General features: G+C 34.1%; 1 protein-coding gene across 2 annotated transcripts in view; it reads right to left on the reverse strand.

The window, feature by feature from the left end:
• The window catches only part of LOC142972249 (uncharacterized), a 139026-nt gene that overhangs the window by 50316 nt on the left and 62057 nt on the right, over positions 1–26653 (reverse strand). The gene's annotated exons all lie outside the window — the stretch shown is intronic.

Below are 26653 nucleotides of genomic sequence, written 5' to 3' on the forward strand. Positions count from 1 at the left end.
AAGGCATTAAAAATATTTAGAGTACTGAAAGACTAATAAAATATTAATAATCCAATATTATCTTCAAAGTATTCTCAAACAGAAATGTAACCAAAAATCTCGCAGCTTAAAAAGTCGCACAACTAGCTTTCCTACATCAAAAATGTATCAAAACTGTCCAACTTAGATCAAGTCTAGGAAAAATCACATTCACTCAACGAGTTGTAGAGACGAGAGCAGCGAAGAGGGCCATTTTTCTCATAATTTTGTTGAAAGTTTATGAAACAATGCCAGGGATCTTTTCTGCTTTGTTGCCAGTCGATATAATGCTTAACAAATTCGACATGAGAAATATTAAGACTGTAGTCTGTATCGATGAAATATAATGCCGAAAAAAGTGCAACAGAAGTTTCGGAATTTTGTGATGCTGATACATAATATAGTAAGTCCGCTATGTTTAAGGCTTTGCCATTGGAGAATATGCGTATTATTTTGACAGTACATCAGCTACTGGTACTACAATAATAAATCATTATGCTAATAAAGTACAATTAAACAGAATGACAAGGTTAAAATCATGTATTTTTACCCTTAGTTTTCTTACCCTATCACTCTATCAGAGGCTTAGGTAACAAGTTTGACCTCAACGATACTACAAAAGTGCCCGTATAACAAAACAAATAAATGTAAGACTGGAACTGTAAATTACAATTCCACGGGTACAGTAGGTAGCGATCAGAAAATGTTATGATAAATCCCTCAGAAACTTTAAGTCCGACAGCTAATCGATATGTCTAAAGTTTGAATCCGGCCTCATTTACATTAACGAGTATTTCGGACTTAGTTATTATCCACAAAGATACCGACACCGTGGAAAGTTAAGTTCGAAGTTTGAGTAAGCGGTAAATATAAAGATCTGTCTGGTGACGTTAGTTTGGATTAAGCCGAACAAATTGTAATTTTGAGATTAAGATAAAAGAAATGCACGAACAATTACTATAACTTTAAAAATAAATAACGATTTTACTTTTATAAGAAGGAGATCTTTTCTTCAGCAGTGGGACAATAAATCGGTAAAAAACATGTAGACCATGTATTCCATTAGTCAAATAAAGGCACAACATAGTATGTACATTATCTTATTCCAACGTTGTATTATCTAGGAGCATAAAAATCTTCATTATATTAAAAAGCGCTAATATTACACCTAACATAAGTTTCACCTCTTAACCATTTATGTATTTAAAACTTAGATTAACGTAGCTAATCTATTTGAAATATATTACAGTGCTTAAAAATACATTGTAAATCCATTACCATAAAATTCAAAGCCTTTCGCAGTTTTCAACGCTTAGGAAAGTCAACACACGGGGCGATACATAATCGACGTCATAAAGGACTAGCGATTATGCCTTTCATAGCTTAACCTGTCTGTTTAAATCAAGGATGGCGAAATATAAAGTGACCATGTTTTAGATAAATAAGATTGATATTTATTTGGAGGTAGAAATTGTATGAAATGACTGGACTACAAAGGCAGTTGGCCTTTGTAGTCCAGTCATTTGGTGAAAAAATAAGGGGTTACCTGGAAAGTTTTCCGGGAGTTTTGAAAATTGGTGAATTTATAGATTTTGGTAATAACTCTGTAGGTAAGAAGTTTAGAAAACGTCGTTACCTATCTAAAGATAAAGTTTTAGATCAAAATACAGTTTGAAGGATTTATTTTACTTCTGTATACAGTGGATAGAAACTTTATCTGTTAAATTGTTTGTTACGTGAGTGGCGAAGTCAATTCAGTTGTAATAAACAGTTTGTTGAATTGACTAGTTTTTGTTGTGTCATTTTGTTTTAATTATGTTCGAAGTTGTAACAGGTATTGCGGAATCATAATTTGCAATTATCATTGAAATCTTATGTTTCGGGCTTGCTGTTTAGTATTACTTACCTGTAAAACTCTTGGCGTATACATACATACATACATTCATTCAAAGCTACAAGTACACACATATTGAAGTCTTATTACGATACTCGTGTATACGTATGCATGTGTATCTAATCGTACAAACACTTAATAAGTAGTAATATTTCATCTTTATACAATGTTTGCAAAATAATTGGTCTAGTTACTCATGCAAAAAAAAATACACCAAACGGTAATAGCATTACAACAATAACCAAACCAATTTACTCCATCACTCCGATTCAGATTGTTCCTAAAGGCAAATAAAGACATTCGAAGCAGCCGTTTCTCAAATCGAATCACTCAATATTAAACCAAGCACACGTTTCATATCATCTTGAACTAGCGAAGTATTTTAAGAGCCCCTAAGAGTTCGCGCTTGAATACCCATGAAAAATATTTTCCGCTTTCTGGAAACAAACGAGTGTATCACACACAGAGAAGTTTTCTTCTCGTAACTTGCGACGAGTGATGTAGTGTGCAAAGTTGAGCTTTCAACTTGATTGCCCAAACAATATATGCGTCTAGAATGAGCAACGCAAAGGAACTTTGTTGTAAATAGTGTTGTTGATTTAGTTGTTAGATAACGGAGTATTGAATGTTTGAAACTCAGTGAAACTTACAGTAGTAAGGGCGATTTATTAATGGCGTTAAACCAAGCTTTACAAGAGGCAGAGGCATGTTTTACAAAGTTGTATTTCAGTGATCAGGCATGAAGATCTCAGGTGATAAGATCCGGATGCTCGTTTGCCATCCACCGGGCGTATCAAAACGGACATATCAAAATCAAAAGCCCTGCCTTATTTGGAAACTACATTCATTAAATGTAAGCCGCAGTCATCATACTGGACAACAGAGGTGTTACGATAAAAATATCAAAATCAAATCCTATCGCGTTAGAATAAAACCAACCAACTAACACTTTAATTAGGTGTCTGGATTTTCCAGGATATTTTCATTCGCAATTCCTGTGCAAGTAACAAATAAATCGACACGTGTTCATTGCACGAGGCGTCCTCGGAGCTCGGGAGTCAATTTTAATTAATTACTACGCAACAGACTGTGATATGCATGGCTGCGAGAGATAATACGAATATGTTGCGCCAACTGTGATTGACGACATTTTAATTACATTTTACTGCTGTGATTTCTTCATTCAAATTAAGACTTAGCAGAATGCATAGTAAGATTATGATTATGATATGATTATGATTATATCTACATATGTACATACTCGTATATAAAGCTTTCTAAGCTTAGGGTCATGATAAGATTAACTATATCCATATCTACAGTGATATGAATGCAATGAAAGTTAAAATTTTGCGTATTTTGACGGATTGTTGTTACTCAGTCACGCCAAAATTAGTGAAATAATTTAAGAAATATTATATAATAAATAATTAAGATTTTTTTATCCGGCAAATCGGTTACGAAGATGCTTATTAAAAGCTAGCTGGCTATTACGATAAATGACATAATATACTCGTAAATTTGGTTAAAGCCAGTGTACGTTATTTAATAAAAATGCCTCGAACGTAAAGCAAATATCGACTACCTGTAGACATACATAAATGCAAAAAACATCTAGATTAAATTGCAATATTTTCCATACAATAAGAGGATCAGATCATAGCCATCTAGAACATACACAACGCCATTTTCTCTCAAGTAAAAGCAGATAAAAGGTTCATAAGTAGCTTAGATGGATGTGCATTTGTATGCAGCAACACATTCTCCTGAAATTAATGTCACTCGGTTCGTCGGTAATATTTTCCGGACATTTTGCCGGCTTGAAGGCTTAGATCGTTCATTCTCTTATGACATTGAGGAATAACTCGGCTTCTACATTTTTGTTTGTACTTTTGCACAGCGCGGTGCAATTCAAAAGATTCATTTTGAATCTGACGTAATAAGATTATGTCTGCGGTTCTAGGATTTTGTATTCATTTTCTTGTGGAGCTGCAGTGTTTGGAATTAAATGTTTGAGTTAATGCTATTGTTTCTCAAAAGATAAACTAAAATCTGATGCGCTTATAGCAGCGCTACTAAAGGATTGTGAGGACTTGTACGTTGATTTTTTAGTTCGTTTACCCATTTGGTTTTGCTAGGCGCATTTGATAGAATGCCCAGCATTAGGACACGAAATACGACTTTTTAAGAATTACAAAAAATATTTTGATTCGTTTCATATTATGCGTGAGAAATACTAATAGAACTAATATAACGCCGTCTTCATTGAAAATATTTTAATAAAAATGTGTAGTGATTTGAGTTTCCTTTGCAAAGTCACTGCAGCTATTTACGCTATGTCTTCATTCCAGAAAATAAAGGTTTCCTAGAGACAAGACTGAGAACAAAAGCCATCGTTTTAGATGCATTTTTAATGAATTAATTACGGCTCTTCAGCTCACGACTAGCGGAGAAAGTACTTAGTAAGTGCTTAATAAAATTAAACAGTACACCCCTTTAACTGTAGAAAACTATTTTACAAATTGAGACAATTATTTCGCGTAGCTTTAACGACTGTTTTATTCGTTAAATAGAGTTTTCACATTTAATGAAATTACATTTAAATGGTGTAAATAAAGAATGCTTCACTCACACAATTTTACGGACGAATGTAATTATTTAAATGTCCTCTCAAAATTGCTTTAAAGCAGACACCTTGTTTTTAAACTCTTTTTGGAAATAACTCGGTTGAATCTGGAGGACAGAGAATAATATTATTCTGCATTCATTCAAACCATTCTCATTATTCTATATTATTTATTTATTCAAACTTTGTCTTGTTAGGTCATTTAAATAGAATCAAAGCGAGGCTTGTGTTTAATTTGTCAATTTTGATCCTCGTCAAGGCGTATTATAAATTTAATGCCGCTTGTATAATGTACAACATTATACACATTAATAAATCAGATAAGAAGAAAAAATCTTTATCACAATTTGAAAGCCTTTGTAAACATAAATTGATATCATAATGCATATACAAGACCAATGAATATTAATATACCGGATGATACATTATAGTGTTTATTTAAACACAGCTTTAGTATACAAACAGCAGCCACTCAAGCGTACCGCAATATTTACTTAGCTAATGATACACCAAGTGGTCTTAATTAACTCTAATTAATCAAGTATGTTTATACTAATATCATAAATAATTATAATGCGTCTTACTTACTTACTTGAGATACATTATAACGTTACAGCTTGTCCTAAGAAATCCTCATTTATTTAAGCTTGTAATAAAGTTGGTGCAACAAGGCCGAAACGTCGAGCAAACTGAGTTCAATACTTGGTTGAATGTAACGCTCCTGCAAACTGTCTGTATAATGACATAGCATATAATATAAATGAATAATATAAAACTGTAATAGTTTAATAGTTTTATTGTGATTTTTTCACATTTTAAAGGTTTATAACCTTTCAGTGTTTATAACAATGAAAGATAACTTTCCTCATGCGGATTTTCTAAGTACTTATAGAGAAGTCGGTCAAAAACAGTCAAATTATGCGTAAGCTATATAAGTCTCCTAACTATAGCTAGGACAGTACGACAGTGTTACATTGTTCACATTATAACCTTACCTCGTACAGACTCTAATCTCTACATATTCCTTAATTCCTTACTTCAAAGTCATATGCAAAATGAGGGTACTTCGCAAGGCATTTCAAACTTAGAACTCAAAACTTTCAAACTCAATATGCTAATACGAACGCGTAATGAATACCGTTGTCGTTCAATTACGTAACACATATTCGTTCGAAATTTGAAATATTTCGGACTCATTACGCGGCTCATATGAGCTGCGTCATGAATTTATGGATGAAATGTAAAAGTGACGTCATACTGATGCGAAACGTGCGTGTGACGTCACACGGGAGTAGTAGAGTAGAGATCTTTTGTACGTACTGTATTATGTAGGCTTATCTGAAAGTAATGTATGACACGATGCATATTACGCACTCCACAATCTGAAGGTATAGGTTTCATATAGAATATACACGTTGTATATTTTATACTTTTAGTAAAGAACCCGGTTCCCAATGACGTTTGACATAAGGCAGATAGCCGGTTGCAGAAATTATAGCTAAATCCTGGATTTGACTGATCAACTCCACTCAACATTAGGCAAAGCAGGAGTAAAGAACCAGGTTTCTAGCTAGTGAATCTATAAATCCTATCTGGCCTCTGCTTTGTTTCTATCACCTAGTACTGTGTGACAATGTCCTAATACGAATGTTCACAACCGCATATCTATTTAACAGCGATTAGCTTTATTGGATGTAACAGCTTAATAGCCTTGATTAACATTTACTGTTACTGCACGCGGCTAACTTTATAATCGACTGACAGATTGTGTGAATGTAGTGTTGGTTACAGGCTTCTATCTGTATGCATTTCATTTGCTTTACGGTGTGTAGGATTAGGTAGCATGAATGCATAGTAATAGTTTGTGTTAATATACGTTCGAAAATATTTGCATTAAATAAAAACAAATATTATCAGTAAAATAAACTACAATACCAACGATTCTAATAACAAATATATATTTTTAAAATTTTCTGTTCTATTTCATGCATTGTTTTTTATGACCTGAGAATTATCGAATAAAGTAATACTTGTAACATGAACGACCGAAAACGGAACCTTTAATATGTCATGTAAGTTAATGACACACCATAAGAAATAGACAAACACAAAAAACTACAAGTGCCATTACAGCAAAATTTCGTCTAAATCAAACAGCCATCAAAGAAAGCTATCATTCAAATCAAAAACCAACAGCAAACAGAAGACAAAGAGTCACAAACTTGTCTAAAAGCTCTCTGTATGATTGCAGACTTGTATCGGAGGTATTCCCTGTATCCAGTGTGTTTGTGGGACATGCCACTTGGCAGCCGAGAGCCCTACAGTTGATGCATTTCGGTACTTGCATGCTTCCGTGCTACTTTTTATGTTACCGCACATTTTTTCTTTTGCGTTTACCGGGATTTTTCTTCTTGTTGTGTTAGAATTTTATGGATTTGTAGTTTTAATTTACTAAAAAAGTAACTTCATTCTAATTATGGGAGTAACATAGACATTTATAAAATTACTTCTAAGATTTAATTATAAATAAGATAAAAGAGGTAAAGATATAATTGCTGCTGATTAGTGAAGGAAGTGATTAAGACTCGTGAGCTAGGATGAATACATAGAGCGCTAAAAGAATAATATAAAGAAGGTTTTGAACAAGATTCTTCATTTTCAAAGAAATTTGAGATCGTCAAAACCAGATCCATTTTACGGATAAAACTCGCTTGCACTGATTAGAGATGTAGCTCTTTCAAGTATAGTTTTTAAGTTTTACAGTATTCTCAGCAGGTTTAATTTTCTGTAGTCAAATTAAAGCTACAACTTTTTAAAATTTAAGTCAAACTAAATTCAATCTATAAAATTACAAAATTAAATAATATCAATGATACGGTTAAACGCTAGAAAAACAATAAAAACTAAACTTGAAATAAAAAGCTAAATGTTCTCGACTCGGCCTTTTCTCTACCCCGAGCACCTAGACATTTCTGTAACGATAGCTCTTAGCCTTGTACAAACCTAGGTTCAGAGTCACGTCAACATTTTATGAAGATTATAAATAATATAAAATGTATGATATTTATTTTACGTCTCTACTACGTTAAACTATGAATAGAACTTACTAAAAACCAAAAATGTCTTTAGCCGATTTTTTCTAAGCTTTGCTTTTTTTTGTACAATACTATGGAGCTAATATAAAATAATCTTGAGAATTGAAGAAAATGGAACTAAAATAACTTATTTTGTTATTTGTAGAAATATAAACCATGACAATCGATGCATTTACTTGTAACCACATCTATTATAATGTGCTATATTCCACCACCGTTACCCTTGATGAGAAAATGAAATAATGGATTTCTCATTTCACGAACCCCAAACAATTTTGGCAACCGAGAAACTTAACATCATCCTTTGATCCACCCAAAACTCACACATGCCCAAACTTTAATAAACATACATATAATTAAACAGTCGCAGTGCAAATAATTTGCAAAGTGGATAGAACAAAAGCTCTCGTAAACTCGGGTAGAAATCCGAATCGCACCTCTTTTGTTACCGCACTATTTTGTATAGAGAAACGTTGTTCCTTTGTTAGCAAGTTTCGACTGCAAAATTTACAATGTTCGGTTGTCCCGATAAAAGTTTGCGAGTACCAATATTGTCCGCGATCGCTTATCGGTATAAAAATTAAAATGTTGACGGAATTCGATGGGCGTTTGTCGTTAATTACAAATGAGCTGAGGCCCTTGTTCGGTGGTTAATCGGGATTTTTCCTTTTTCAAAATCTTTTGTGTCAAACTTTTCTTGCTAATTATTCAGGCCGATTGTTTGTAACTTTTCTGTTCGGGTTTTGCTTAATGCCGTTCGTGACACAATCAATATTTTGGGTTATTGAACAAATGAATCGAATTATGTTCTGATTATTTGTCTCCAAGTCCATTACGTTATTAAAGAGTTACCTACTGATTTTGTAAATCAGCAATGAATTCGCTACTACGAATTTTATAAGATCACATATTTTCCGATAACACCGTCAAAACCGAATCCCATCAACAAAATTATACAAGACTATACGTCACTGTATAGTACATGCGCACGGAGATGAAACACGACTGTTTACTGACAAACACATCGCCTGTCGAGCACAATAGATCCTTGTATTTGACGGACCTCCTTTGTAAATATATCCCAGATATTCGCTATTAGAATTTCTCTTGTCTCCCAGGAATTTCTGGGTAGTACAACCTCAGAACCTGTTTGCTGTATGGGACATCTGGCTTGCGGATAGATATTCGGGTGTTGTGACGTAATCTGAAAGCGATCAAGTGAACTGTGATTGGACAATTCGATACGTGTGACGAAGTGTCGTGGGTGATTTGTCGATTCGCACGGAAACTACGTTTGTGGCGTTTTGTACTGACAACTGCGGTTTAGGTTTTGCAGGTTTAAAAAGGAATGTGCTAGGAGTTTTTATTGCGGTTTCTGATATGCTGATAGTTAGTTGGATTAATCTCAAAAAGTGTTTCTCATTTCTCAATTCAGTCGGGTCTTCTTTAGTTCTCTGAAACGTTAACCAAGTCCGGGATGTTTATACACCACACCATGTTTAAGCTTTATAAGACGGGTTCCCTGGCGTTAATGGCCACATATATTTTAGTGAATAAAATCCTAGTTTCAAGGGCGTACCGCCCTTAAACTTGGCCAGTGTTTAACGCAGCAGGATAAGCAAAACTCGATATCTTCTATTTTTACGGCCTCGCCTCTATTCATCTTATCTTGGCGGCTTTATGGGCGGGGACCGGTAATGGTGTTTGCCCAAAGAGGGTTGCCCCCATCGTCTTGAGTATTGCGATTTTTTATTTATTTATTTGTAAAGTATCTTCATTATTGAGGCTCTGTTTATTCTTCTACGCGTCTGCAACAATTTATTTGATATCGCCTTAATAAAACGACTATCCCAGACCCCCCTTTTATTTACTGGCTTCCGTGGTTATATTCAATTACCAAGGATTTTAAAGGGGAGCTTTCTCTTGACCTATTTTACGTTACGATTATTCAAAACGGTAATCAAACCGAATTATGTTCGGGCCATTTTTATTTCGATATAAAAGGCAATAATATTCTTTTATTGCTTTCAAAAGTCTACTCAGTAATAAAGAATTTGCGAGAGTATAATTGGGTCAGTTGTTATAACGCAGCTGATGTTTCCGGAGTTTTCAATTGATTCCAGGAGAGACTGACAATATTATGGGTATAAAATAAATAAAATGAATGTACGTGTTTTTAACATTGGCGGCTACACTTCAAATACGTGGTTCTAAATGTCAAATGTCGATAGCTAGCCGGTTGTCGGTAGTCGATAGTGGTAGAGAATCGAGGTTCAGGTTACAGTACATAATATAGGTGCTAGCACTAATATGATAACGAAGCTTTATGTATGCTGTTCAGTATAATGTAGTGTCCAGAGTGACATCGTATGTAAATCTCATCAGTGATGACGTAAACAACATGTTTGCATCGTATCATTAGGTTAATGGGCATCTACTGTATGTGCTCAGGTAAATGGCGACAAAATGATACAGTGCGCGGGGCTAGAAATTGATATAATAAGTGTTTAATATATTCAAGCAATAGGTACTTTACGTATGTTTGCAAATCGTACCTCGGGAACTCCGGGATAAAAAGTAGCCTATGCTTTATTTTGGGTCCTCAGCTACATATATACCAAATTTCATCGTAATCGGTTTGGTAGTTTTTGCGGAGAAAGAGTAACAAACATTCATACATACATACATTCTCACAAACTATCGCATTTATAATATTAGTAGGAAGTAGGATATGCTCGCCCCGTTACATGGGACTAACAACGTATGGCCAAACGTGGGTGAAATACATTTTCTTCTGCCTAATAAACATATAGGTATATCAGGTGGAATGACAGTTTCCTCTCTATTCACTCATGCCTGTAATAAGCGTACTCGTATTTTGGAGAACTCAAAAAGATAAGTTTAAGAACACTTCTGAAGTCTCACCCATAAAGGTAAGTTCCTTCACACTTTTATCTCTGTACCTAACTTCTAACAACCTCAAGAATCAAAACAAGGACGTTATTCTCTCTAAGTAAGTATTTGACGTGTTTGTACAAGCCACGTATGGACTTCATTACTTGAGATTACGCGGAACACAATGTATCGTCTTCCAGTTGATCCGAAGTAATAATGCTGCTTTGTTATACGTATTCATGGCTTTGTGGGTCAGTATGATGTGGATTGACGTCATAGAAGAAAATATAAAAATATTGTAGATTACTTTAAATTACGGTGAAAAAAAAACCATAACAGTTTTCTGAAAGCTTTATATTCTGAAGCATACATATTATTATGCTTTCGAAAAAACATTTAACATTGATTAAAATGTAGAATCCAACTAATTCCTTTTTTCAGTAGCATGATTCTATACAGTACATTCTATGTGTCAAACTTTCGATACTCGACAGTCCCGAATGCTTAAAATCGCTACTGGTCGGTTGTCGGTAGTCGACAGTAGTAGAGATTCGAGCTACAGGTACTTGGAATGTTGAAACAATGAGATTTAGAAAATATAAAACTATTAAGTATCAAAACTGTTGAAGTAACGCTGCAATGGTGTTATGATACTGACAGGAACAAGCAAATGCGTCAGTTTCTTCAAAACATTTTCAAAAACTTTGATGTAAGAACAGTATGTAGTCTAATTAGCAACTAGAACATTTCTCGCGCAGGGTTTAAGGTGAGACGTAAGGCTGTACGAACTTCGCTTAAACTTAAATAGCGAGGTGTAAGTTTAAACGAAGTTTAGAAGAAGCTCAAGTTGGATCATCGTGATACGTTGACACTATCACGCAACTTAAAGAGATATAATTTTATTACAGTATGTTACCTATTACTGTTTTCGTTTGGATTGCTCGATGTTTTGACCCAAGTTACTTTCACCAGGTCAGCACAACGTTTTACACGCGTAAACATCACAGAATGAAAATCCGATCAGCGCCTCTAGCGGGTGCGGTAGGAACTATTTTTGCACTACGTTTCAGATTTCAAACTATTAGTTGGTGCAGACTACTAACGATAGTAAGTAGAAACTGACTGGAGACAACGTCAAGCAACGCAAAGGAAAACATTTCATCGCGTCATCCTCATATAATTCAAACAACTGCACTGCAAATCGAAATAAAGGCAGTATTATTTATAATAGTTAAACATTAAACTTCAAAACGTACAAAATAAACCGCCAACACTTTACGTACCAAAACGAGCGTAAACACAATTTCGTATAGCACCGAAAAATTATATTAACCCCGAGTGAAACCACGTGTAAAAGCTATTAACAGCGACCGCTGACCACGGAGGTGAGCTTGTAATATGCAAATACTGTGTGTCGCTTAGTTCCCGTGCATTGTAAATACGTGCCCGTTTGAACAGCCGGCTACATTTACTCCCTTTTTGAAAGGTCGGGTAAATTATTGTTCAAGTACTACAACTGTAAACTAACTGTGCTGTCCAATAAACTTTTGTTTCCAAACAATGTGTATTGAAAAAACCTGAAGTTTCGGATTAGGAATTAGTTTGAATCGGACATTGGTTTGGAACATTATTGTCCAGTATTTTCCACTGACGAAAAACATGAGGCTTTCTAGTCAATGAGTATATTTTTTAGTCTTATTTCGAATGCTCTTTTTATGTTTTTGTAGATTAAGTAGCCAGTTTTTTGATATAATATAAAAAATTTAAAGTTTTAAAATTCCTAAAATTTTACTTATAATAAAAATCTAGTGATCACATTGTCAGTTGAATTGTAAAGTTTTCAGTTTTCCATATACGCGAAAAATATCTTTGTGTGTCTGAATACAGCAACAAAACATTTTGGGTAGAAAAAGAAGAAAACAAGATATGTTAGGAGCCGTGTGTCGAAAGTCTAACAACGACGATGTTCATTCAATCTGTCACTTGTATCTGCTTTCTTCGCAGCGGCTTGCAGCTATGTTCAGACACTCAAAGTTATTTCACACGTTCTATAAACTACCTTTAGTATAGCACAATTTATGCTCTTATACTGTGTAGCTCGCTTCAAGTTAGCAAGCTCAACAAATTTGATCAAGGTTATTGATGAGTGTATTTCACTTGGTAATGAAGAGGATAATTAATGCGTTGTCTTACGGAAATGAATAGTGTGTGAGTGTGTTGTTTATTTCTCAGAGAATTATGGTGGCTGTTGTATTGGGTGATTTAGTACTGTGTTTTACGGCTCTTTAATATCATTGTGAGATTACAATATTATTTTGCAAGTGTTGCCAGATTGAACCTTTGTTATAATCTTTCCAAATTAGAATAGATAGCAATTTTAATGAGCTAGACTTAAGTAAGACTACAGAAAACCAAATGGTAGATCAGTTTTCTGCGACCAAATTGATACTTTTGATTTCTCATGCTTCTGATATAAAATAAAAAATATTTCTATCTTTTACTGACTAGCTTTAATATTTTACCAAAGTATTTCTCAAAATATATCTAATATTTGTAAAGTACTTGTCAACTCAAGTACTGGTCGAGTGGTCACGAGGGACGCGTCAACTCAAGGAAATATTGAAAAATTGTTAGTAGATTTAAGTATTCCGAGTAAATAAAATGTTTCCTTTTAGTCGAGAAAGGACTACTTATGTAAATTAGCAAGAAAATTATAAAAGAAATTTTAGTTATGTAAATTGACAAAGAACTTCTGCAACTTGTAGATTAATTTAAAATTTACTTGTATTTAAATGAACACGGACACTTGCGAACACACTGCAACTGAATTAATTATTTACCTACAACCGCAAACGAACACAAAAACACTTTTACCCGAACAGTAAAACTCCAACATTTTATTCAACAACAAAAGTATAAATTAAAAACAATTCTAGAAAGATTGTTTAGAAAAATATGGTTCGTACAGTCTCCGTTGTAAATACAGAGTTTTTCCTCAAATAGCCCATAGTACTGTAGGCACAGGTCTTTCCGAATTTCAATTTAAGTTGTAATAAGTTGGCCAACTTGTCGAAATTAGCCCGGGGGTGAATTTACGAATTTGCCGGGAGAAAACGATACGACGTCTGTCCGAAATTTTGAATAGATGGAATATTTCAAGCTAATATTTTATTTTTTATTCGAAGGCTTTTGTCAAATTGATTCTTTTTGCCGAACATTGACTTGGAGATGACAGCGATATTGTTTTGAAATTTATTGCTTATTGGAGATTTGATTTTCTGATAATTTGATAACAATGTTCTTTGCTTCAACGATTTCATTCTGAGTTTTAAATTCCCAATTTTATTTTATGATATTTGATTTCATAATCTTAGTCATATAATGCTTTATTCCAAAGATATGCAACTTTCCAGTACTTCCTAGTGGTTACGTAACAAATATAAAAATCTGCCTGTTTTCAATGTCCAACAATTGACTAACTGCAAATAACAGAAACAGAGAACAAATGAAGCAAACAAAGAAAGATTACTTTCAGGAAAAGTATTTCAGTTTGTCGCAAAGGCATTCCTTAGAAATATTTATGTTGGTTATTTTCGTAATAAGCAGTCTGCTTCTGTAACGTTACGTTTCGTTTTACGGATTGATTGTTTTGAGGAAACATTTGACGAGAACGTGACGACATCAATCGCAGTTACCTCTTATTTCTGTATACATTTTGATTTAGAGGTTAGAACTGACGAATCGGACAATACAAAGCGTATCTTGTAACTCTGTCGAAGAAAAATTACACTTCAGTGCCGCGATTCTCTATCACGATCGACTACCGACAACCGGCTAGCTATCGAAAAATTTTGTATGACAATCGGTTCAGCGCCTCTAGTGGGCTGCAAAGGTACTATTTTGGCAATACATTTTAAATGTCAAACTCTCGATACTCGACAGCACCGACTGTAGAGAATTGCGCTACAGTACTTACGTCGAAAATTAATTCGTGCCACTGATTGAAATCAAGATAAGTCTGAGCTGTTCTCAAGTATTTAAAAAATGTTAATGTTGCACTTGGTTAATCGACTAAAACCTAACAGCAGATCTCTCACTACGGAAGAACTTTTGGCACAGAAATGGACTATATTTTGGTCATCTATCTTTGACTTTACGATTCAAAGGCCCTAGTTTCCCCACTACTGTGTTCTAATCGATTATTTCCTATATTGTCTTACATAACTACCTGATAGTTAACTATTCTGTTTCCAGTAATAGTTCTCGTAGTACATTGATTGAGAGTATGTGTCAGTATAGTCGTTATCGGCGGGTAATCGTCTTTGTGTGTCTGTCTGACTGTCTGTGGTGAGCCTTTGTAAGCGTTGTAGGTGCAGCCTAAACTAAATGGAAGGGAAGTAGCTTGATTGCGTATTGTTTCAGCAAAACAAAGGTTGCTAAAGCATAATGTTAATAGGAGATAAAGTATCGGGTGAATAATGAAAAATTATTATAAAACATATTTACCGGGTATTATATTTTAGATTATATTATATTTTCAGATCAGGGTTATTATACTTATTGGTATATCAGTATTAAGCATATCGGATGAGTTTAAGTTTGCTTTCAGATCGAAGAAAGATGTATTTCATCAGCATTTTCATAAAACGTCTAGTACCAAATATGCATTTAACAAATATTTTTATTACACAAAAAGCGTTTTAACTTATTTGCAACAAATCAAATACGACCAAGTTGGCACCGTATAAAAAAGTTAAAAACTAAAATGTTAATCCCGTATAACATTAAAAAAAAAAGCAAATACCAAAATCAATTCACTAGCACTTACAACATAAAGCATATTGATATCAGTGAATTTATAGAAGCTTAAAAATCATATATCACTCACAATCGGAATTATTCATACACGAATAGAAAAGCACCTTTGCGTGACAACTACGCGTTATGGATTCATAGTTTTTAGAGTCCCGTGCCCAAAGGGTAAAACGGGACCCTATTACCAAGCCTCCGCTCTCTGTCTGCCCGTCTGTCTGTTTCCAGGCTGTATCTCATAAACCGGGATAGCTAGAAAGCTGAAGTTTTTACAAATGATGTGTTTCCGTTGCCACTATAACAACAAATACTAAAAATTAAAAAAATATATTTTATGGTGGGTGTCCATACAATATGATTTTTTCGTATTTTTTTACTCAATATTAAAAACGGTAACAGGTTGACACTTAAAATTCAGCAGAATCGTACGGAATCCGTCGCGAGCGAGTCCGAGTCGCACTTGGCAGGTTTTTTATGATACAATCAAATAAAACATCACAACCTAATTGTTATCAGTCGAATGGATAAAAGCATTTGTTTGATTGTCCACTATTGGAATTCATGCTTGATTGAATAAAAAATAATTGACGATATACAATTTGTGGACAGGCTGGTTTGCAAATAAATTGAATGGCCATTTTAGATTATTGTTTTTGATTTTTCGTTGGTATTGTAAATTGAATTGGTGCTGTATAGCTGTTAGGATATTACTTTTTGTGATACTTTTAGTTTAGTTTAGATATATTGGCAACAGTATGATTTAATCACGTTGCTGTGCAAAATTCTTTAATTGTTCACTAACGAGCTGTTTTAAGCTTAATTTTCCATAAAAAATTATTTGAAATAGAAACATTTTTTTCAAATAAAGTAATAGTCTGTAGGCTCTATAATTATTTTAATCACATTATCTATTTTAATGTTTTAAAGAAGCGGTCAGAAAATTCAAGTATGTATTTAGTAGTACCTACGTAGGACGTTGCCGTTGACCATACAGCCACCAAATTGATTATAAAAGAAAAATCTTTGCAAAAGGTGGAGGACACAATAACCAAATAACAAAAGGAAATAAATATTACCATGAAAAAAATCTCACTACTCTTTCATAGCAGTAAAATTTTCACGGAAATAAAATTTAATTTTCGCTTTATATGCAAAGCAGTGGTCCACTTGTGTGTGTCAAAGAACTTGTTTCCTCTATTTGAAATCTTCTATTTATATTCTTCATTACCGCTGGTATTATTGTCCTTTTTTATATTTTTTATCTCCTTTTGTTGTACTTGTTAGAAAGGGATGTAACGACATTTAAGTTAGTTTGTAATTAAAATGTGTTGAATTTTATTTTAAGTTAGTAATATGCCATGAAGCGTAAAGCTTACCTTATAAAATCATTGTTTGTTTGTTCTAATATTATTATCCACATAATCTATTAACAACGTTAAAATTTTAAGTCAATTAAATTAGTGTACTCGAGGTTATCTTAGAGGAACTGTCACAAATCTACTGAATCGCAAATTCAGTATAAGAAAGCGTTCAATATGTTCACTAATTACAGTTCAGTTAGTAAAAAGAAAACTATTTTAACTAGGTATCAACAAAAAACTTAATAAGTAAATACTCGAAAGCTAAAGTAATTTTACCACTTGTAAAAACACAATAAATAAACATCTTACACAATAAAACAACACACAAATATGAAGTGGAAAAAATGTAAACAGACCTGTAGTTTCTGCTTACACTCATGGGAACATCATATACTATATGTATGCATATAAACTAGTCGGTTGATATTTTCCTTGACGGGCCCTTGGGTGTGATCGATTTATGGTTTGCGGTCGTAAATGGAACCACAATACAGCCTACACTGACTCTATTCCGTACAATGAGATTATCTTTAATAAAGATAACATCAAATCGAGCACGTTTGTTTGCCCTCAATATCGTAATTTGTATGGAATATTATAAGAAAAATTGTGCAATGATAACTTAAATAATTTAAAAAACCTGTATTTCAGTGTGTCAGACTCAAGGCTAAGTTACTATAAATTTATCCCGTGTAACGATTTTCCAAATCGTTCGAACTATGTGTACTTTTTTATTTCCATAATAAAAATAGTAAATATTAAATTAATTTTATTATCTCACACCTATACAAAAGCTTGGTTCGATCGGGCTCATTTGTCTACAAATGAAAAGCTAAACGGGCCGTTTAAAAAAGTTATTCACGTTCACATTACAACAAACAAATAGCTATCAGATTAAACACTTCAATTCAAAAACTGCATACAGATTTCAGATAAGTCAACATTCAGTATAAAATTCATAAATACGAACAACATACTAGCTGTTTCCATGTATTCGTGAAATAACTTAAAAACTGTCATGCGAGTCGGTAATCAACATACATTACTTACTATGTTGATAATACGGTATAACAAACGATGGGTTAGCATGAAATAACATGGTTTAAGTTTACATAGAAGCTCTAGTGTCTGTTATTTGTAGTAATAATTATATAGAATTGAACATCGTGTACAATAATTCCATATTATTATGTTACTAAAGGCTAAAGTTCGTGTGACCGTGACTCGCATTGGTTTCAGTATAGAATGAGTCAAAGTGTATCTTTATCCGTTCAGCAATTTGTGAGTCAAAGTGTAACTGAATACCATCGCCCGATAGGTATTACAAGTAACCGTGTAAGTATGCATTATATGGCTATTAAAACAATTGTATCCTCACCACTACCTCAATCTGGGATTCTAGTAATCGGTTTATTAGTTACTGTTAATACATAATAAGTTGTACGTATTCTTGTCCAAAATCTAAAATCATTATAAAACATTTTTTCAGTGTTTGACATTTTGAATTTTTTAATTCCTTTTGCGTCCGCCAAAGGCACTACCGAATCGACAAACTTACTGGAAATGATCAGTGAAGTTTTCATAGAATCGGATATAGATTATTGCTTCTAAGAAAGAATATTGCGCTTGTACAAAGAATTCTTCTATCTCACTGAAATATTAATCAATGTAATAAAATTATGGAATAACAATTGTGTTATTCGGAAAATAGTTGAGATATAGATTAGTTTGAAGCGAAATACTGAATTTGATTTTAAATACAACAAAGTTAAATTCACCATCTTCCATTTCCTTTTGCTATGTTACCAATAGTAAAATGGAGTTTAGAGAGATTAACTCTTTTTGAGGATACCCATCATCGTTCTTGACCATTGTTCCACGCTAGCGGGAGGGGGGGGGGGGGGGTCGGCACAACATGTTTCTCCTTTTCGGCACAACGAGTGTCTCCCACTCATCCCGTATCTTCACTCCTTTCTTGTTCTTATTCTCTTCCTTACCCATCATCATCAAGTGGGTAGCTTTTAGTATACTTTTAGTATATAATCAATTTTTAATATAAAACACGAAGATACATTCCATACACCTTTAAGTGTTACAGTTGCAAAAGCATGTAACACACAAACATCGTCATACTTGTAAAAGGCTCAAATACAGGCTGACCCAAATGACGCTGTTTCCAGCGAAATATTAATGAAAAATAATTTTCAGTTGGTTGATTACACGCTAGATAGGAAGGATCCATTAGCCCGCAAGTCCCTGAAGAGTCTCTCCGATTATTTAATTCTGAAACTAGGTTTCAAATTAATTGAGGCATTTATGAAATAGTTGCAGAATATTTTAATTCTATCAGCCTAAGCGGATAATCTACAGTTTCAGGATATAATGCTTTTACATCTTTTGAACTTTTGAGTTGTAATTTGTGCCGATACAGCATAACACATTTATATACACATTTTATACCGGAAATCTGTTATAATGTTGTACTTACAATGGAATAATTCTTATTGCATTTGCTATGGAAGATAGCGATATCAAATTACTACACTCAGAATATATGAAAGCTCATAACAGTTAAATATACGACATAATTGGGCTCAAACACAGTCATCTCAATTCCATTAATTAATATTATTTCATTCGCTACTAAAACAATATATTTTTCACAGAAGTTGCACAAACGTTCAGATTTTCCGTGCGTCCGCCCAAGCATACTGTGGCGTGCCTAATGTTCTGTGGCGTCAACCAGTCGGAATAAATTAATGTTCAACAATGCAAAACCACGCTTGCTTACTGCACGATTGGTACCTAGTTATATGCTCTGATTCGCTTCGGATTTATTACGAGAAGGATTTAGCGAGCGTGTTCAAAAGAAAATGAAAATTTTTAGCTTGATAATAACTTAAGCCTAGAGTCTATAGAGTACGTCATAGTGATCTTACGTGATATGTGACCATTATCATTATTTTGCAGATGCAACTTTAATTTAAATAAATATTATTACTTACTCATTTTATCTGGTGTTACATGGGATCATTCTAGTATAGTAACAACTAACAATCATTTAACGCGAAAGATTTTAAGTAACTATAATTTGTATAAAGGAGCAAATGCTAACCAAAATAAAAAACTATGTGAACGTTACTTTATCTCATAATCACTTTTTTTAAACTGCAGTATCTCGCATCGCTGACGAGGCTCGAAAATATTCCAGCCCCGCAACACATTTGAGACTAGAAACGTTTAAATTCTCCGAAAAGGATGGACCAATTGTGAGAGCATTGAGCATTACGGCCGCTACCGCATCGCATTAACTGGGGCAGGTCTTCTTACACTGGTCGTTGCAGATATTGCATCTACCGCAATGCGATGCATCAGCCCGGAACTTTTTAGCCTGACCCTTGTACTGTCGCCAAAGCAAATTATACTCTATCTACGAATCGGCTACATGCAATTGGTTTGGCCGAAGCATTTTCTTCGTTAAAATTCAAGATAGGATTCTCTCAGTACTTCTGTTAGCTCTACATAATCCTATAAGTTTCCGATGTAACTAAAGTAAAAGGTATTATAAAAACAGAAGGCAATTAAACTTTCTGGATTATACGTTATTAGAATTTTCATTACAATGAACGCTGCAGTCGCAGTCGGTCTGTAAAATTGCAATTAGTTTTGTAGAATTCTCGGAATTTATTCTCTAGTCGTATTTCGACATTTTAGTCCACGTCATATTTTTCTAAATTCATTTTCTCGATAAAGTTTATTTCACCTACAAAGTAATTCCAAATTATTTACAACGCTATACTTTATACGCTCTCGTAAAATATGTAGTACTTAAATCACCTGATCCAATGCGTTCGACGTATATTTTTCTCAGAGTAAATTTGCTCTGTTTCAATATCCAATGTGTCCTTGGTTGCGTAACAGAGGCTTGTACACTCACCTGTTATGTAACCAAACATGAATGTAGACCTCAAATCATTACTCTAACATTATACCACAGAGGAATAGTTTTGAAATGCTCAGTTGGAATGTTTATTTATGTAATATGTATGAACTTTATATAGATGATGTAGTGGGAGTATAAGTTAGACGGTTCTGTTTGTAATAATAGCAATTGTAATTCGAAGCGAACCACGAATAATGAATGTTATTTTGATTTACGAGTACAATAAGTTTTTCTTTACTTTGTATCAACTGTGTAATTATTATGCGTCAGTAGATTTCATAAACTTTTCTGTACTTCTCTACTCCCTAATATATTACTGAAAAACGTTCAAGTGGGAACAATTTGTCGTCGAAATAAAATGATGAATTTGTGAATGAAATCGAAATATTTTCATACAGAAATAGATAGGATTAGCAATCCGGCCCCAAATCGTTTCGTTAAAATTTATATTTTTTTTATCGAATTCGCTGGCCGCTTGTATTTTTGATATGTTTTTTATCGGTACTGGATTGCAACATCTTCCTGGAAAAAAGTGGTTATATCGTTCTATGAAATCAAATATTGCGATGAAACTACACACATATATCGTGTGAACATGGGCGTACCTGACAGGTTTACTATCTCATGGAATAATGCCATTTCGACACGCTTGTCGCCGGAATAGTAAGTAGTACTGCTGGTACTGTGTGTTGGTATTTGTTGCCAAGATTAGTCACTATAAAAGGATCATTGTGCAGAAATAAATAGGAATATTACTAATACCTAGGACATTGCGAATTTCTGATTATTCGAATTCTAATGAAACGGTTAATGATAGAATATCGAGCGAAACTGCGTTATGAATATGGAATATCTCAATAATAGTTGTAACGAAAGCAAAGTTTAAATACTGGCCAACAATTTTTCAGACCTGTAAAATGAATCGTCAAACAAAAATATGTTACCAGTATATATATTCGCTTAGCCTTTGTTCCAAACTATGTTGGAGTCGGCTTCCAGTCTCACCGGATGCAGCTGGATACCAGTGTTTTACATGGAGCGACTGCCTATCTAACCTCCACAACCCAATTACTTAGGTATTAACACGATACCCTTCGGTAAGACTGGTTGTCAGACTTTCAAGCTTCTGACTACTGTTAACGACTGTCAAAGATCTTCGAAAATGACAGCCGGGACCCACAATTTAACGTGCCTTTCGAAACACGGAGGAACTCGATATGTATAAGATGGTCACCCATCCACGGAACAACCTCGGCAAGCGTAGCTTAACCTCAGAGATCGATCCGTGCGGCTGTTGTTAACTACGTTTTACGTTTACGTTTTACGTTTTAAAAAGACAACTCCCGCACTAAGAATTGCTCTTGTGTCGCGGGGACTTTTACAAACATACAAACAACGGACACAAAGCACAACCAGACCCGAAACAATTATTTGTGGATCGCACAAATAATTGTCCCGTGTGGGAATCGAACCCACGACCTCCCGTTGCAGTGGTATCGGCGTGGCGACCTAAACCACTGCACCACGGAGGCAGTCGGCAACTAAGCCACGAGCTCCTCATAGATAAAACTATCCATTACCCTGATTATTTTCGTTTGCCGAACACAGTTTAGCCACCCCATATTTTTACTCTAAAGTCTACATCAACGTCGAAACTATATCCAGAAAATCCCGTTGAAAATCGGGATCTACCATTTTGCATAATAACGTCAGCTGCATTCAAGATAAACTCACTTTTGCTAGTTCAAAAATTTCCACCATTTCAAGCAAGGAGTTTGGAAAACTTTCTTGTGTACCGTATTTTCTTTCCAGCCAGCATTTGGTCTGTATTGCCAGTTTCTTAATTGCGTAATGCTACTGAAATAGTTGTTGGCAACATTGTACGTAGTAAATGACGTTACTTTAGAAGTTAAACAATAATTTGTATTGAATTCGTTGCTTTAGCTGTCTCGGATTCCAGTTTTCTCAACATTTTGGTTTAATAGTTTAACTTTGCTTTTCTTACTGTTCCAGCTAATTATTCGTAACAATTGTTAAAGATCTAGTTGGAAAAGGTTTAATTTCTGTAATATTACTGTTTCAAAACCATTAAGGTTTTTTAAGAAAAATAAACAAAAGAAATGCGTTTTAAAACCCCATCATTTTACAGCAGTAATTAACATTCCTTGTAGCATATTATTCCGTATTCCGTACAATCAATTGTTTAAATCCACAAACTATCAATTGTTACGTTCAATTAATAAAAAAATACATAGTTATACTAACATTTTAAACCCACAAATCTATCCGTCTCACTTTCACTTAAACAACGTAGAAACGATAGTAAAATATTCCGCCGCAAAATCTTGCCTCTAAAGATTCTAACACTTAACTAAGTTTTAAAAGCACTTCATCATTTTCAGAAACTCACTCGTACAGAGTTCCCCACGGTCCAAGACTTAAGTGGTGGTAGCGTGAATCAGATACACGTATACATACGCAACTTTGTATCGGTAAAAGCCTATATACAAAATTTACTCTTGAATTGCTTCGAGCGTCTTGATATGCGATTGTACGTTTTAATTACTATTTACTTGTTTTGTTATCAGCACCCCTAGCGGTTGCTGCCAAAACTAATTTAAGCACATTTTAAATGTCAAACTCCTGATTCTAGCTTAGACTGTATAAAATCTTGAATATTGGATCGATGTGTGGGAATTGAATCTGAATTATTATCATGTTCAGCTCAGCGAAAAGATTGTACTATTGTATTGTTAGTACATTATGAAACCATCTTTTTTTATTTGAAAAGTGGTTGTAAAATTCTTTAATGGCAAATATTATATCGATTATTACCAAAGCAATATTAATTTTGAATGGATTAAAAATGATAGAGAACAATAATGACAATTTTAAATCAAAGTTAAATGTAATCTTTGTTTAACTGTTACTAGATCAATCATCGCTTGGAACATTAATGGCTGAAGTTCGTCTTGCACTTGGCTGATTTTGTTTACTTTGCATAAATTCGATAACCGAGACTCCATGGCGGCCGTCTTTAAGATAAATTAATGCATAATGTGCTTTTAGTGATTTGTGTTAATATTTAGCCCTTTAACTAGTATTATTTATTTTACTGCTTTAAGATTTTATAATAGAAATATCATCCCGTATTGAACAGAAATATAATCATTTAATATTTCTAAATTTTTTGTAAATTGTAGCGCAATTCTCTACATTGTCGATCAACGATATTGAGCTATTGATACATTTGAAATAAAATCAGAATCAGTTTAGAGTCTCTAGCGAGCGCCGTAGGAACTTATTTTTGAGTAAATTTTAAATGTCAAACTCTCGATAGTCTATAGGTTTCACGACTTGTAAAGGTGCAACTTATGCCATACAATGCTTCTCATGATCACAATAGTTGCAGACATTGTATAAATGTATCGGTCAGAATACGACCTCATAAGGATATCAATACGATACGAGATCAGCAAAACTAGTCGAAGTTTGACCCGTTTTTCAGATAAAAACCTGACATTTTGAAGGCAGATTCAGAATTCGTCGTGAAATCGTCATAAGCGTTGGTGCCGAAAGCAGATACGTGGTTATTTTTCATGAACGATGGAATGTCACCGTTTGTTTTTTGAGTACGACACGTGAGGGGAACTTGTATTACTTTATTCCAGGAATATACGAACTCTTTGGGTAAAATGCGTAAAATTTTTCTGTTTAAGTTTTGACATTTTTCATAGATACGAGGGAAGCTGCATGGCTTTCGATGTTATGAGATAACAGATATGGTCCCGGGAGGTATCTTATTTTAGATGAGAACGTCATCCTCGAGCTCATCCTGTCATACAAGTTTTCCGATTTTTCAAGTTTTAAAGCAATATAAACAGCATTAATTATAGGATAGTAGCAATCACGGATTTAGTAAGTTACTTATCTTAATTCAGAGGAGATTTAGAAGAACGTGCTACCTACTATTTACGCAGATCTTAAACAAATATTATAACAAAGTTAACCTTCAATGAAGGGCCTTCCTTTTCGGTAGAAACCATATTTACGTCTACTTTATAACATTGACACAGATATCGGGATAATCGTCGGACACGTTAACCATTCCAGTAATTAGGTTATTAACACCCTCGCTAAGTAGTGTTACTATGTGACTGTATAATTTAGCGCGAATGACTTTATGCGTCACTCAATACTACAAATAATACCAGGTAATTCTGGGCATTCTGTTCTGGATATCAGGCATATTTTATTTATTTTTCTTGATTGCCAGCTACTGAGATTTTACGAGCAAGCCGAAAATCGAAGAACAAATCTACGAATTACATTTGAAAGCATGCTCGTACGAATTTCAGAATTCCAACTAATATTCCAAATCGAAAGAGACCTTTTTATTATTCCTTTAAATTTTGCACGCTTGTGCTGCACAACAAATTTTCATTCAATCTGCAATAATATTGCGGATTATCACAAAGAGATAGCGAATAATAATCTCTTTAACGTATTTTATTGAAAACACTTCAATTAAAGTTTCAATCATGATTATCCATTATGAACGCTTATCCTCTTACCGCTTCATTTTCGTTAAGTAGATGGTAATTAATGTGTAATGAGCTGACCTGCAATTATTCACTGGTAGCCACAGAATGTAATCATAGGTATAATGAAGTAAATTCACCTCATACTTAACTTTTAACCGCTCATTATTTTACTTTTTACATATGTAAAGTCCAGCCTTCTTACCATAGGATTAGGCAGAGACCAGAAAACGCCAATTGGTACACATTCATATTAAATTGGGCAGTGAAGTTCATAATTGGACTTTAACTGTAGTTTTCATTGCATATAACGTAAAACATAGAATTGTGTTCGATACACCGCTGCAACGAAATAGTTAGGTAATAAAGAAAAGGCGACTAACTCAAAAAGTAACACACGTTAAAATGTATAAAAGCATTTATTCATTAGTTATATATATTTATTCATTACAAACTGATTGAAAGTTAGAATTAGACTTTATTTTCTTTATAAAAATACAACTTCAACGTGCCACGATTTCATCCAACAACCGTAGCGCAAATCACAAAACACACTTAAGAGTTCCACCACAGAACAAGTAAGAACAAACTTCCCTATTCTTTACATCAAGTAAAATAAGTATAGCGGAGTCGTGAGTTCAAATCCGCGCAAATAATCCGATCAGCGCGGTCCAAGGGATCGAAAGAACGCTTTGTAGTCGGTCGCATGTCCTGAAGTAATTCAATTATCGTTACTGGTGACCCACTACTGTGGTTTAATGAGCAGTTAGTTCCTCCTGCCGTGTCCGCTCCGATAAAAAGCCTATTTCCGTGCCGCGGACAGAATTGCCTTGCTTATGGTTAGTGCGGCTGTTAAAATTTATTGTGTTGACTGTGTCGCGATTTTAAAATTATATTGCGAAAATAAAGTAGTTGTATTAGTTCGCTGGAAAGTACTTAATTTATCAGGAAAAATATTCCATAGAAGCAACTCGTTAAATGAAATCCAGTTCTCATAGAGTGATAAATCTAAAATTGTGCTCAAATAATTTAACAATGGTTACAATATTAATATTTCAACAGCGTAAAATACTAAAATTCGTTTATGTAAGCGAAAACACATTTTAAATTATACCTTCAGACATAAATCCACCTGGATTTTTACAGAAAATTAACCCAAAAGATATCTACTTCACAAACTCGGCCCATTACAAAGTACAAAACTGAACCTTTTAGAGCGGATTTCGTCGAAAATTCCGAGGGATAAGAAAAAATGTTAAGCAATATGGATGTATAAAACTCGAGAGAGGATCTTTAGCAGATATCAGGACATAAAGTGGGGGTTTTATCGAGTGCCTTTCACGTCTTTCAACCAAGACATCCCTAAGGGTAATACCGCCTGATAATAATGTACCCTAGCTACGAACACAGGAAACGTTTGTGTATGTAGATTGAATTTTACCGCGTATTATGTCAGTCATTCGTCCTC

Source organism: Anticarsia gemmatalis, chromosome 4 (genome assembly GCF_050436995.1).
Source record: "Anticarsia gemmatalis isolate Benzon Research Colony breed Stoneville strain chromosome 4, ilAntGemm2 primary, whole genome shotgun sequence".
Lineage (NCBI taxonomy): Eukaryota > Metazoa > Arthropoda > Insecta > Lepidoptera > Erebidae > Anticarsia > Anticarsia gemmatalis.